At 43.7% G+C, this 13,024-nt stretch overlaps 1 pseudogene; it reads left to right on the forward strand.

The window, feature by feature from the left end:
• Positions 1–255: 255 nt before the first annotated feature.
• Positions 256–13,024, forward strand: part of LOC129838162 (probable leucine--tRNA ligase, mitochondrial) — a 42,408-nt pseudogene continuing 29,639 nt past the window's right edge.

The following is a 13,024-nucleotide window of genomic DNA, read 5'->3' on the forward strand; positions in this document are numbered from 1 at the left end:
TCCAGACTGTTATTTTCATCCTGTTCCTAGCAGCCTATTTTCCTTAAGAATGGGTACGAGCTGACTGAGGCTTTGGCTGCAGCTTCTGTGTGCTCTGCTGTCTTTTCTTGTGAGCAGAGCACTGACTAATAGAACTGTGTCCTTGTGTTGCCTAGGTAACAGAGGCATGCCGATGGCAGCGTACAGAGTGTGTCTCTGCCCGCGTGACAGTGGCCTGTTCAGGTTGGGATTGGGCAGACCCAGGTCCAGGGCTGACCGTGCCCTCATGGTCCCCCTGCCCCCCCCTGCCCCATCTCCTCTCCCCCTGCCCCATCTCCTCTCCCCCTGCCCCATCTCCTCCCCCCCTGCCCCAGAGCCGGGGTTCGGACCCTGTTTAGCGAGACAGGGGTCTGGGACAGGGACTATAAAGCGGACACCAGACGCAGGGTGGAGCAGTGGTGGCACCCCCGTATCATGGAGCAGTGGCAGAGGGATACCCTGGAGGAGGTAGTTGGCAGCAATTCTTAAGTTCTCTCTTTGCTTTATGTTGGCCCTTAGTAGAGACTTCTGGGAAAGATTGTCAGATGAATATTTTAAAACACCCCTGGCTTTAGTTCCAATTATAATCTAGCCTAATATTAAACCATTCTCTGGTCATTAAGGATCCTTCAGAATAACCATAGTCATCATGGGACATTAGTACCTGGGCCTATTTCTATGTTTATATGTGTGTGTCTGTCTGGTTGAACCCTGTTTAGTGTTCCCTCTGGGAGGCCTTCTGGTTTGCATAGACTCTAAAACATTCATTAAATTATTCACTTACTGTCTAATATTCTTGACTCATAGGTGTAATATGCTTAGTAATGAAGTAACCTATTCACAGTCTCCTGTTTGTCCGTCTCTGTTTTTAGTTACTGTTGTCACAACCATCAACAGTCCTCCAAGGCAGATAGTACTGCAGCTGACCCTGACATCCAACCTTGTGTTCCGACATTGTTACCACCCCACAATGCGTCATGATTCAGCCCTTCCACACAAAAGTATTCAGACCATCAATGAGCTCTTTCAAGATATTTTAAACTGTTGTTTTTGCCTATATAAAGGTTGTTTAGTCAGCTCATTGAGTTATTCAGGCCCCTCTTGGCCTTGGGTGATTCATACAGAGTGAAGTCCCAAATGGCAACCTATTTCCTATTTATTGCACAGGTTGACATTTATTGTCATGAGTTTTGTCATGGAGGCAGAACTGAGCGATTGCCCCTTAGATGGGCCAGCTGCAAAGTCAAAATTGTCTATTTTGTAAAAATGTATGAAAACCGAAATGTGCTTTTCAACTCAAATTTTATTTGTCACATACACATGGTTAGCAGATGTTGATGCGAGTGTAGCGAAACGCTTGTGCTTCTAGTTCCGACAATGCAGTAATAACCAACGAGTAATCTAACCTAACAATTTCACAACAACTACCTTATACACACAAGTGTAAAGGGATAAAGAATATATACATAAAAATATATGAATGAGTGATGGTACAGAACGGCATAGGCAAGGTCAGTAGATGGTATAGAGTACAGTATATACATATGAGATGAGTAATGTAGGGTATGTAAACATTGTATTAAGTGGCATTGTTTAAAGTGGCTAGTGATACATTTTTTACATCATTTTTTCCATTATTAAAGTGGCTGGAGTTGAGTCAGTATGTTGGCAGCAGCCACTCAATGTTAGTGGTGGCTGTTTAACAGTCTGATGTTAAACAGCCTTCACTTGAGATAGAAGCTGTTTTTCAGTCTCTCGGTCCCTGCTTTGATGCACCTGTACTGACCTCGCCTTCTGGATGATAGCGGGGTGAACAGGCAGTGGCTCGGGTGGTTGTTGTCCTTGATGATCTTTATGGCCTTCTTGTGACATCGGGTGGCGTAGGTGTCCTGGAGGGCAGGTAGTTTGCTCCCGGTGATGCGTTGTGCAGACCTCACAACCCTCTGGAGAGCCTTACGTTTGTGGGCGGAGCAGTTGCCGTACCAGGCAGCCCAACAGGATGCTCTCGATTGTGCATCTGTAGAAGTTTGTGAGGGTTTTAGGTGACAAGCCGAATTTCTTCAGCCTCCTGAGGTTGAAGAGGCGCTGCTGCGCCGCCTTCACCACGCTGTCTGTGTGGGTGGACCAATTCAGTTGGTCCGTGATGTGTACGCCGAGGAACCTAAAACTTACTACCCTTTTTGGTCCTGGTTTAGGGTTAGGCATTAGGATTAGCCGTGTGGGTGAGGTTAGGGTAAAGATTAAGTTTAAAATCAGATTTTATTACTTTGTGTGGCTGTGCCAGCTAGTTACCACTATGCAGAGCTGCCTCCAGAACAAGATTCATGACGAAAAACGCAGTACTTTTGACCATGGACCGTAGGAAATAGGGTGCCATTCAGGACGCAGGCTGTGTGTAGTCCAGATAGCCCCTCACTCTGCCATCTCACTCTGCCATCTATCTGGCCTGGCTGGCCTTTCTCAAAGACACTGGGAATCATTAAAGAACTGCTGCCTCACACACTCTGGAAACCTGCTGCAGCTGCACTCAGACATACAGACTAGGGTTACAAAGGGTCGGAAACTTTCTGGGAAATTTCCAGAAATTTTCCATTGGAAGTTAATCCCGGGAATTTTGCTTAAATTCATTAAAAAAAGTTAGCTTATAACAGTGAACCTTTTTTTGTGGGATACACATAAGGCAATTCTAGGTCTTGTGGCATATTTTGGTTAAACTATCCCCAATTCAATGGAATTGCAACCCTCTACATGCACAGTGCACTTTTCTATCACATGTACAGACGTGGCCAAAGGTTTTGAAAATGACACCAATATTAATTTTCACAAAGTCTGCTGCCTCAGTTTGTATGATGGCAATTTGCATATACTCCAGGAAGTTATGACGAGTGATCAGATGAATTGCAAAGTCCCTCTTTGCCATGCAAATGAACTGAATCCCCCAAAAACATTTCCACTGCATTTCAGCCCTGCCACAAAAGGACCAGCTAACATCATGTCAGTGATTCTCTCGTTAACACAGGAGTGAGTGTTGACGAGGACAAGGCTGGAGATCACTCTGTCATGCTGATTGAGTTCGAATGACAGACTGGAAGCTTCAAAAGGAGTGTGGTGCTTGGAATAATTGTTCTTCCTCTGTCAGTCATGGTTACCTGCAAGGAAACACGTGCCGTCATCATTGCTTTGCACAAAAGGGCTTCACAGGCAAGGATATTGCTGCCAGTAAGATTGCACCTAAATCAACTATTTATCGGATCATCAAGAACTTCAAGGAGAGCGGTTCAATTGTTGTGAAGAAGGCTTCAGGGCGCCCAAGAAAGTCCAGCAAGCGCCACGACTGTCTCCTAAAGTTGATTCAGCTGCGGGATCGGGGCACCACCAGTACAGAGCACCACCAATCTAACTGCGTAACTATTTATCTGTACATGGAATTATATTTGTTTTTTTTAACCATTTCTTTCCTAATCGTTACACGAGACTGCCACGGGCACCATCTGATGTGTGGAGACATTTCACTGCAGCTAATGTAGAAGGAAAAGCTGTGTACATATGCAAATACTGTGCAAATCCTATGTGAAGAATGCAACAAAGATGCAGAATCATCTGGCCAAGTGCATAAAGTTCCCTCAGCACTCACAACAAGCAATCTCTGACAAAAGTCCATCTACTTCTATTCGAGGTGAAAATGATGAATCGTACACCTTATCGATAGCAACAGCTCATGGTCCTCCTGGAATTAGATATTTTTTTGACTCAATGGAGGAACGTAGTCAGAGAAATGCTGATGAATTTCTTGCTCAAGCTGTGTATGCAACTGGTTCACCGCTGATGCTCACAGGCAATGTGTATTGGAAGAGATTTCTGAAAGGTCTTCACCCAGCATACACCCCTCCAACCAGACATGCTTTATATACTCATTTTCTGGATGCAGAGTTCAACAGAGTTCAAGTGAAGGTCTAGCAAATCATAGAGAAAGCAGACTATTGCAATCATCTCTGATGGGTGGTCGACTGTTCGTGGGTAAGGAATAATTAACTATATAATCTCCACCTTTCAACCAGTATTCTACAAGAGCACAGCCACAAGGGACAACAGACACACCGGTCTCTACATTGCAGATGAGCTGAAGGCAGTCATCAAGGACCTTGGACCACAGAAGGCATTGCACTGGTGACAGACAATGCTGTGAACATGAAGGCTGCTTGGTCTAAAGTGGAGGAGTCCTACCCTCACATCACACCTATTGCCTGTGCTGCTCATGCATTGAATCTGCTCCTCAAGGACATCATGGCACTGAAAACAATGGATACACTCTACAAGAGAGCCAATGAAATGGTTAGGAATTTGAAGGGTTATCAAGTTATAGCAGCAATCTACCTCACCAAGCAAAGTGAGAAGAATAAGAGCACCACATTGAAGCTGCCCAGCAACACCCATTGGGGTAGTGTTGTCATCGTGTTTGGAGTGTTAGGTAGCCTAGTGGTTAGAACGTTGGGCCAGTAACCGAAAGGTTGCTAGATCGAATCCCCGAGCTGACATGGTTAAAATCTGTCTTTCTGCCCCTGGACAAGGCAGTTAACCCACTGTTCCTAGGCCATCGTTGTAAATAAGAAATTGCTCTTAACTGACTTGCCTAGTTAAATGAAAAATAAAAAGTGTTTGACAGTCTCCTGGAGGGGATGGAGTCGCTCCAAGAAATAGCCATATCACAGTCTACCGATATGGACAGCCCCATCAAGAGGATCCTCCTGGATGATGTATTTTGGGAGTTGGATTTTGGGATGTATTTTAAGCAGCCTGAAACTCCTGAAACCTATAGCAGTAGCCATTGCATGGATTGAGGGAGACAATGCCAGTAAGAGAATAAATCCCTACTGCCCTTCCCACTTCACTGTTGCTCCAAGCAGAGGAAACTGCATTTCTGAAATACATCAAAAAGCGTGAAGACTTCTGCCTGAAGCCCATAGTTTCCACATCTGAATATTCCCCAAAATTTGCAGCGTACATGTTGGACCCCAAGTATACTGGCAAGAGCATTTTGTCTGGTGCAGAGATTAAGAAGGCCTTATGGTGTCATCACTACAGTGTCTCGCCACCTTGGCCTGGATGAGGGCATGGTTCTTGGCAGTCTGGCGAAGTACACTTCCAAGCAAGGACTTTGGGATGGAGATGCAATATGGCAGTCGTGCCAACATATCTCTTCAGCCACCTGGTGGAAGGGATTTTCCCCTCTAAATCCCACCAACATCAGCCGCCTCAGAGCGCAACTGGTCCTTGTTTGAGAACACACTCACCAGAGCACGCAACAGGCTGATCAATACAAGGGTTGAAAAATTGTTGGCCATCTGGACAAATTTGAAACTTTTTGAGCCTGACAACGAGCCATCCTCAACAAGGTTGGAAAGTGACAGTGAAGATGAGGTCTCAGAGCCTGATGTTCAAGAGGTGGACATTGAGGTCCAGGGAGAAGACATGGAAGCCTGAGAGGAAGACAACCAAAGCTTTAGTTTCTAGACTATCATTTTACAGATGTATGTTGAAAACGTTTTTGCGAGATGCGATGCATCATTGGGGATCATTCAATATTCCCTTTCTTTTGTTTTTCAGTGAAATCATCCCATGTGAACAGTCAACTCATTTCATTAAAGTTAAATTCAAAACTAAATAGTTATTTTTTTCTATTGGAATGATTTAATCATTTGCAATTCTGTCTACTTATGATAAGGTAAAAGGTGTGTGTTTCTGTCTCCATATGATATGGTAAATATATCCAATGCAAAAAAACATCAACATTAAAATGGTATTAATTTGTATATATTTCCATTAATTCCAACATATTCCCGTTAATTCCCATAAAGTTTCCACATCTGAATATTCCCCAAAATTTGCAACCTTAATACAGACAGAAGAATCCAGGAGCTAGGAGTGTAGTTTTGCACTGACCTAGGCTGTATAACTCTTAGGCCTAACCACAAAGTCATAAAATCAGATTTTTGTTTTGTTTTCAAACATTTTTATAATACTGGCATGAACGTACAGTTGAAGTCGGAAGTTTACATACACTTAGGTTGGAGTCATTAACTCGTTTTTCAACCACAAATTTCTTGCTAACAAACTATAGATTTGGCAAGTTGGTTAGGACATCTACTTTGTGCATGACACAAATAATTTTTCCAACAATTGTTTACAGACAGATTATTTCGCTTATAATTCACTGTATCACAATTCTAGTGGGTCAGAAATTTACATACACTAAGTTGACTGTGCCTTCAAACAGCTTGGAAAATTCCAGAAGATTATGTCATGGCTTTAGAAGCTTCTGATAGGTTAATTGACATCATTTGAGTCAATTGGAGGTGTACCTGTGGATGTATTTCAAGGCCTACCTTCAAACTCAGTGCCTCTTTTCTTGACATCATATGAAAATCAAGAAAATCAGCCAAGACCTCAGAAAAAACATTGTAGACCTCCACAAGTCTGGTTCATCCTTGGGAGCAATTTCCAAATGCCTGAAGGTACCACGTTCATCTGTATAAACAATAGTACACAAGTATAAACACCATGGGATCACGCAGTCATCATACCGCTCCGGAAGGAGGCGCGTTCTGCCTCCTAGAGATGAACATACTTTGGTGCGAAAAGTGCAAATCAATCCCAGAACAACAGCAAAGGACCTTGTGAAGATGCTGGAGGAAACAAGTACAGAAGTATCTATATCCACAGTAAAATGAGTCCTATATTGACATCACCTGAAAGGCCGCTCAGCAAGGAAGTAGCCACTGCTCCAAAACCGCCATAAAAAAGCCAGACTATGGTTTGCAACTGCACATGTGGACAAAGATCGTACTTTTTGGAGAAATGTCCTCTGGTCTGATGAAACAAAAATAGAACTGTTTGGCCATAATGACCATTGTTATGATTGGAGGAAAAAGGGGAGGCTTGCAAGCCGAAGAACACCATCCCAACCGTGAAGCACGGTGGTGGCAGCATCATGTTGTGGGGGTACTTTGCTGCAGGAGGGACTGGTGCACTTCACAAAATAGATGGCATCATGAGGCAGGAAAATTATGTGGATATATTAAAGCAACATCTCAAGACATCAGTCAGGAAGTTAAAGCTTTGTCGCAAATGGGTCTTCCAAATGGACAATGATCCCAAGCATACTTCCAAAGTTGTTGCAAAATGGCTTAAGGACAACAAATTCAAGGTATTGGAGTGGCCATCAGAAAGCCCTGACCTCAATCCCATAGAAAATGTGTGAACTGAAAAAGCTTGTGCGAGCAAGGAGGCCTACAAACCTGACTCAGTTACACCAGCTGTGTCAGGAGGAAGGGGCCAAAATTCACCCAACTTATTGTGGGAAGCTTGTGGAAGGCTACCCAAAACCTTTGACCCAAGTTAAACAATTTAAAGGCAATGCTACCAAATAGTTACCGAGTGTATGTAAACTTCTGACCCACTGGGAATGTGATAAAAGAACTAAAAGCTGAAATAAATCATTCTCTCTACTATTTTTCAGACATTTCACAATCTTAAAATAAAGTGGGGATCCGAACTGACCTAAAACAGGGAATTTTTACTTGGATTGAATGTCAGGAATTGTGAAAAACTGAGTTTAAATGTATTTGGCTAAGGTGTATGTAAACTTCTGACTTCAACTGTACATGAAGCTATACACCAGTCACATGTTGCCAGACACAGATTTGTAGGGCTAGTTCCTGTCAAACAGTTTCTATAATTATTGATGGTGAGGCTCTCACGAGCCTCGTGAAGTCTGTTTCCCTGAGCATGTGTTTGTTGTCTCCCCCAGAGTTCCCGTAGGAAGAAGTTTTATGTCCTGTCTATGTTCCCGTACCCCTCCGGCCGTCTCCACATGGGCCATGTACGGGTCTACACCATCAGTGACACCATCGGACACTTCCAGAGGATGAGGGGCCACCAGGTAATAATAATATATACCATTTAGGAGACGCTTTTATCCAAAGCGACTGGCCCTGATAGTAGCTGGAGATTCAACTGTGAAAAGCTTAGCTGCCCATACTGTTAACTCTTATAATTTCTCCTTTCCATCCCTCTATGCATGTCTGTCTCTATGGCTTTCTCTTTCTCTCTCTCTCGCTCTCTATGCATTCACACAAACTGTACTGTCACGACTCCAGGTTAGTCACGTAGAAGCATACCACTGTGAAGCACTTTGTGTGCAGTCCACAAGGTCACCGTCTGTTCTCGCTCTCTTTACATGTTCCCTGTAATGGAAGCCCTGATCCATCGTCATTACGGCCTTGATGTTCTGTCTAGTCTGAATCACAGTTGGCATCTGTTCTGCAGGAGGTGTTTGTGTGGAGGCTGTTTAAACTGAGAGAGATGCTGCTCTGCCTTTGCCTTCTAACTCAGCTCTTAAAAGGTCAAACTGGGATCTGGGAATGAGTTCAATTGTCATTTCAAAGGACATTTCCCCAGCATCAACTAGTGGGGCTGCCATTTTTCTGAAAAAGGATTTGCATATTGTAGCTTTGAGAGCCCCCATTCTCCCTGGCCCTACGCTACACTGTGCTTATCTAAGTGCTCTTAGCCACAAGACCACTTTTCAGTGGGACTACCTACGCATGGCACATTATCAGACATGATTATGGCATTAAAAGGTTTCATGTCAAAACAATGACTCTTTCAGTTGGTGAGCCCCTCTAAGACATCTGCCTTTAAGTGTTTCTGCAGGGGTAAGACAGGGAGGGAAGCCAGCTCCCACTATCCATTCTAATGTGTTGATGACTCTCCTCCTCATAGAAACGTGTGAAAGATGTGTGTTGGTGTTTAAGAGAGATGATGATCTGACCGTTGGTGTCCTACAAACCCCTGGTCACAAATGACTCCACAGAGACACCATTCGGATCTGTCACTGTGTCCCCTACTGCAGCCAGTCACCCACAGCTTGAAATGGTTACTAAAGAATTCACTGTGACCCTCACTCATCTCTCTCTTTCTCTCTTTTCTTCTCTCTCTCTTCATCCCCCTCTCTCTCTCCCTCCTCTCTTACCCTCCCTCCCTCTGTATACTGTTCTAAACCATTACTCCAGCCATTCTTCTCTTTGTCACAATAATAACCCACTCCCCCTCCTTATCGAGACGGACAGCGCCTCTTTGGTGTGTGTTGTGTTTTGTAGGCCCTCCTCTCTCAGGCTACGTCCCAAATGGCACCAGATTCCCTTTTATAGGGAATTATTTTTTACCAGGGTCCATAGGGCTCTGGTCCAAAGTAGTGCACTATATAGGGAATAGGGTGCCATTTTGGATGAATCCTCTGGGGCTGATTTAATGGAGCCTGACAAAGTGCTGTCAGTGTTGTGTGAGTGTGGCACAACGGGCCTGTCATTGTTTTGTAAGCAGCAGGGTTTTGTTCCCTCCCACTCAGAGAGAGATGGCTAGGGGTTGGAGAGAGACTAAGGTTCAGGAGAAGCAAAGAGGAGACGGAGGAGTAGAGTAATTATGAGCACTATCGCCTGGGTCGTGTTCATATTGAAGCAGGGAGGGACTGGTGCAATAACACATTTTTGTTTTCCGTTGCGTCCCCTAATGAACACAAACCTGATGTTTCATCCATCACACTTGAGTCAATAAGCCCTCAGGGTTTACTAATCCATTAACAACATGCTGTATGTCATGCAGCTGTGACTGTGACTGAATATATCTGCAGGTGTGTTTGTTGTGTATTTGCTGCTCATAGCTTTGCCCTGCTGGTTGTTTACTAAGCAAATGCCCTCATCCACTCAGAGGGTCACAGTGTTGGCTACATTTCTGTCTTCATATGGACTTTATTTTTCTTTGCAGGTAGGCTGCATCTGGGCTACCAGCAGTAAGGCTGTAATGCTGTCTTCCTAACCACTATTATTTCAGTTGTCGTATGGACTATCATGGATAGACAGCTACACGCTGCTGTCCAAGGGGATATCTGTCTGTCAGCATCTGTCAGAGAGAAAGATAATCCATTTACTGTGTCCACACACACACACACACACACACACACACACACACACACACACACACACACACACACACACACACACACACACACACACACACACACACACACACACACACACACACACACACACACACACACACACACACACACACACACACACACACACACACCAGAGAGAGAACAAGTTGTCTTCAACTAGTTCATTCATTCAACGAGATTACACTTGCAGAGACAAAATCCCTTCCCTGTAGCCGAGTTGTGATGTTTAGTAAAATCCCTTCCCTGTAGCCTAGTTGTGATGTTTAGTAAAATCCCTTCCCTGTAGCCTAGTTGTGGTGTGATGTTTAGTAAAATCCCTTCCCTGTAGCCGAGTTGTGGTGTGATGTTTAGTAAAATCCCTTCCCTGTAGTCTAGTTGTGATGTTTAGTAAAATCCCTTCCCTGTAGTCTAGTTGTGGTGTGATGTTTAGTAAAATCCCTTCCCTGTAGCCTAGTTGTGATGTTTAGTAAAATCCCTTCCCTGTAGTCTAGTTGTGGTGTGATGTTTAGTAAAATCCCTTCCCTGTAGTCTAGTTGTGGTGTGATGTTTAGTAAAATCCCTTCCCTGTAGTCTAGTTGTGGTGTGATGTTTAGTAAAATCCCTTCCATGTAGTCTAGTTGTGGTGTGATGTTTAGTAAAATCCCTTCCCTGTAGCCTAGTTGTGATGTTTGGTAAAATCCCTTCCCTGTAGTCTAGTTGTGGTGTGATGTTTAGTAAAATCCCTTCCCTGTAGCCTAGTTGTGGTGTGATGTTTAGTAAAATCCCTTCCCTGTAGCCGAGTTGTGGTGTGATGTTTAGTAAAATCCCTTCCCTGTAGCCGAGTTGTGATGTGATGTTTAGTAAAATCCCTTCCCTGTAGTCTAGTTGTGATGTTTAGTAAAATCCCTTCCCTGTAGTCTAGTTGTGGTGTGATGTTTAGTAAAATCCCTTCCCTGTAGCCTAGTTGTGGTGTGATGTTTAGTAAAATCCCTTCCCTGTAGTCTAGTTGTGGTGTGATGTTTAGTAAAATCCCTTCCCTGTAGCCTAGTTGTGATGTTTAGTAAAATCCCTTCCCTGTAGTCTAGTTGTGGTGTGATGTTTAGTAAAATCCCTTCCCTGTAGTCTAGTTGTGGTGTGATGTTTAGTAAAATCCCTTCCCTGTAGTCTAGTTGTGGTGTGATATTTAGTAAAATCCCTTCCCTGTAGTCTAGTTGTGGTGTGATGTTTAGTAAAATCCCTTCCCTGTAGCCTAGTTGTGATGTTTAGTAAAATCCCTTCCCTGTAGTCTAGTTGTGTTGTGATGTTTAGTAAAATCCCTTCCCTGTAGCCTAGTTGTGATGTTTAGTAAAATCCCTTCCCTGTAGCCTAGTTGTGATGTTTAGTAAAATCCCTTCCCTGTAGTCTAGTTGTGGTGTGATGTTTAGTAAAATCCCTTCCCTGTAGCCTAGTTGTGATGTTTAGTAAAATCCCTTCCCTGTAGCCTAGTTGTGGTGTGATGTTTAGTAAAATCCCTTCCCTGTAGCCTAGTTGTGATGTGATGTTTAGTAAAATCCCTTCCCTGTAGCCGAGTTGTGGTGTGATGTTTAGTAAAATCCCTTCCCTGTAGTCTAGTTGTGGTGTGATGTTTAGTAAAATCCCTTCCCTGTAGCCTAGTTGTGATGTTTAGTAAAATCCCTTCCCTGTAGTCTAGTTGTGGTGTGATGTTTAGTAAAATCCCTTCCCTGTAGCCTAGTTGTGATGTTTAGTAAAATCCCTTCCCTGTAGTCTAGTTGTGATGTTTAGTAAAATCCCTTCCCTGTAGTCTAGTTGTGATGTTTAGTAAAATCCCTTCCCTGTAGTCTAGTTGTGGTGTGATGTTTAGTAAAATCCCTTCCCTGTAGTCTAGTTGTGATGTTTAGTAAAATCCCTTCCCTGTAGTCTAGTTGTGGTGTGATGTTTAGTAAAATCCCTTCCCTGTAGCCTAGTTGTGGTGTGATGTTTAGTAAAATCCCTTCCCTGTAGCCTAGTTGTGATGTTTAGTAAAATCCCTTCCCTGTAGTCTAGTTGTGGTGTGATGTTTAGTAAAATCCCTTCCCTGTAGCCTAGTTGTGGTGTGATGTTTAGTAAAATCCCTTCCCTGTAGTCTAGTTGTGATGTTTAGTAAAATCCCTTCCCTGTAGTCTAGTTGTGGTGTGATGTTTAGTAAAATCCCTTCCCTGTAGCCTAGTTGTGATGTTTAGTAAAATCCCTTCCCTGTAGTCTAGTTGTGGTGTGATGTTTAGTAAAATCCCTTCCCTGTAGCCTAGTTGTGGTGTGATGTTTAGTAAAATCCCTTCCCTGTAGTCTAGTTGTGATGTTTAGTAAAATCCCTTCCCTGTAGTCTAGTTGTGGTGTGATGTTTAGTAAAATCCCTTCCCTGTAGCCGAGTTGTGATGTTTAGTAAAATCCCTTCCCTGTAGTCTAGTTGTGATGTTTAGTAAAATCCCTTCCCTGTAGTCTAGTTGTGATGTTTAGTAAAATCCCTTCCCTGTAGTCTAGTTGTGGTGTGATGTTTAGTGGTTATACTGCCTGTGGCTCTGCTCTGCTTTCAGCCTGCAGCTCGTCTCTTCACAGATGGAACCAGAGCTTTTGGGATTTGTGTGTGGGTGGACACACATACACTTTAGCATAGCCCTGCCAGTGTGTTGCATGCCCAAAATCAGCCCCCTCCCCTGGGACTCCTGTCTGTCAGGCTGTCCTGCTGGCCTGGATGGACAAGTCACTCCCTAATATACATCTAAGTCTTCCACTCTGTGGACAGGTTTCTCTCTTAGCTCCTCCTCTATCCATAGGTGATCCATAGGTTGAATGTAGGCAGTACAGTCATAGTGGGGGAGTTAGAGACTTGACTTTGGCCCTGGGGTTGTTGTGGAGCATCGACTGTTAAAAAGGGATGATGGTTTGCCTCTGACAGTCTCTTTGTGCTGATGTAACTTTGAGAAATGAACCGAGGCAGACAGCCTGTCCTGTCCATCAGGAGTTCATCTCTTCTCG

Source organism: Salvelinus fontinalis, chromosome 38 (genome assembly GCF_029448725.1).
Source record: "Salvelinus fontinalis isolate EN_2023a chromosome 38, ASM2944872v1, whole genome shotgun sequence".
Classification (NCBI taxonomy): domain Eukaryota; kingdom Metazoa; phylum Chordata; class Actinopteri; order Salmoniformes; family Salmonidae; genus Salvelinus; species Salvelinus fontinalis.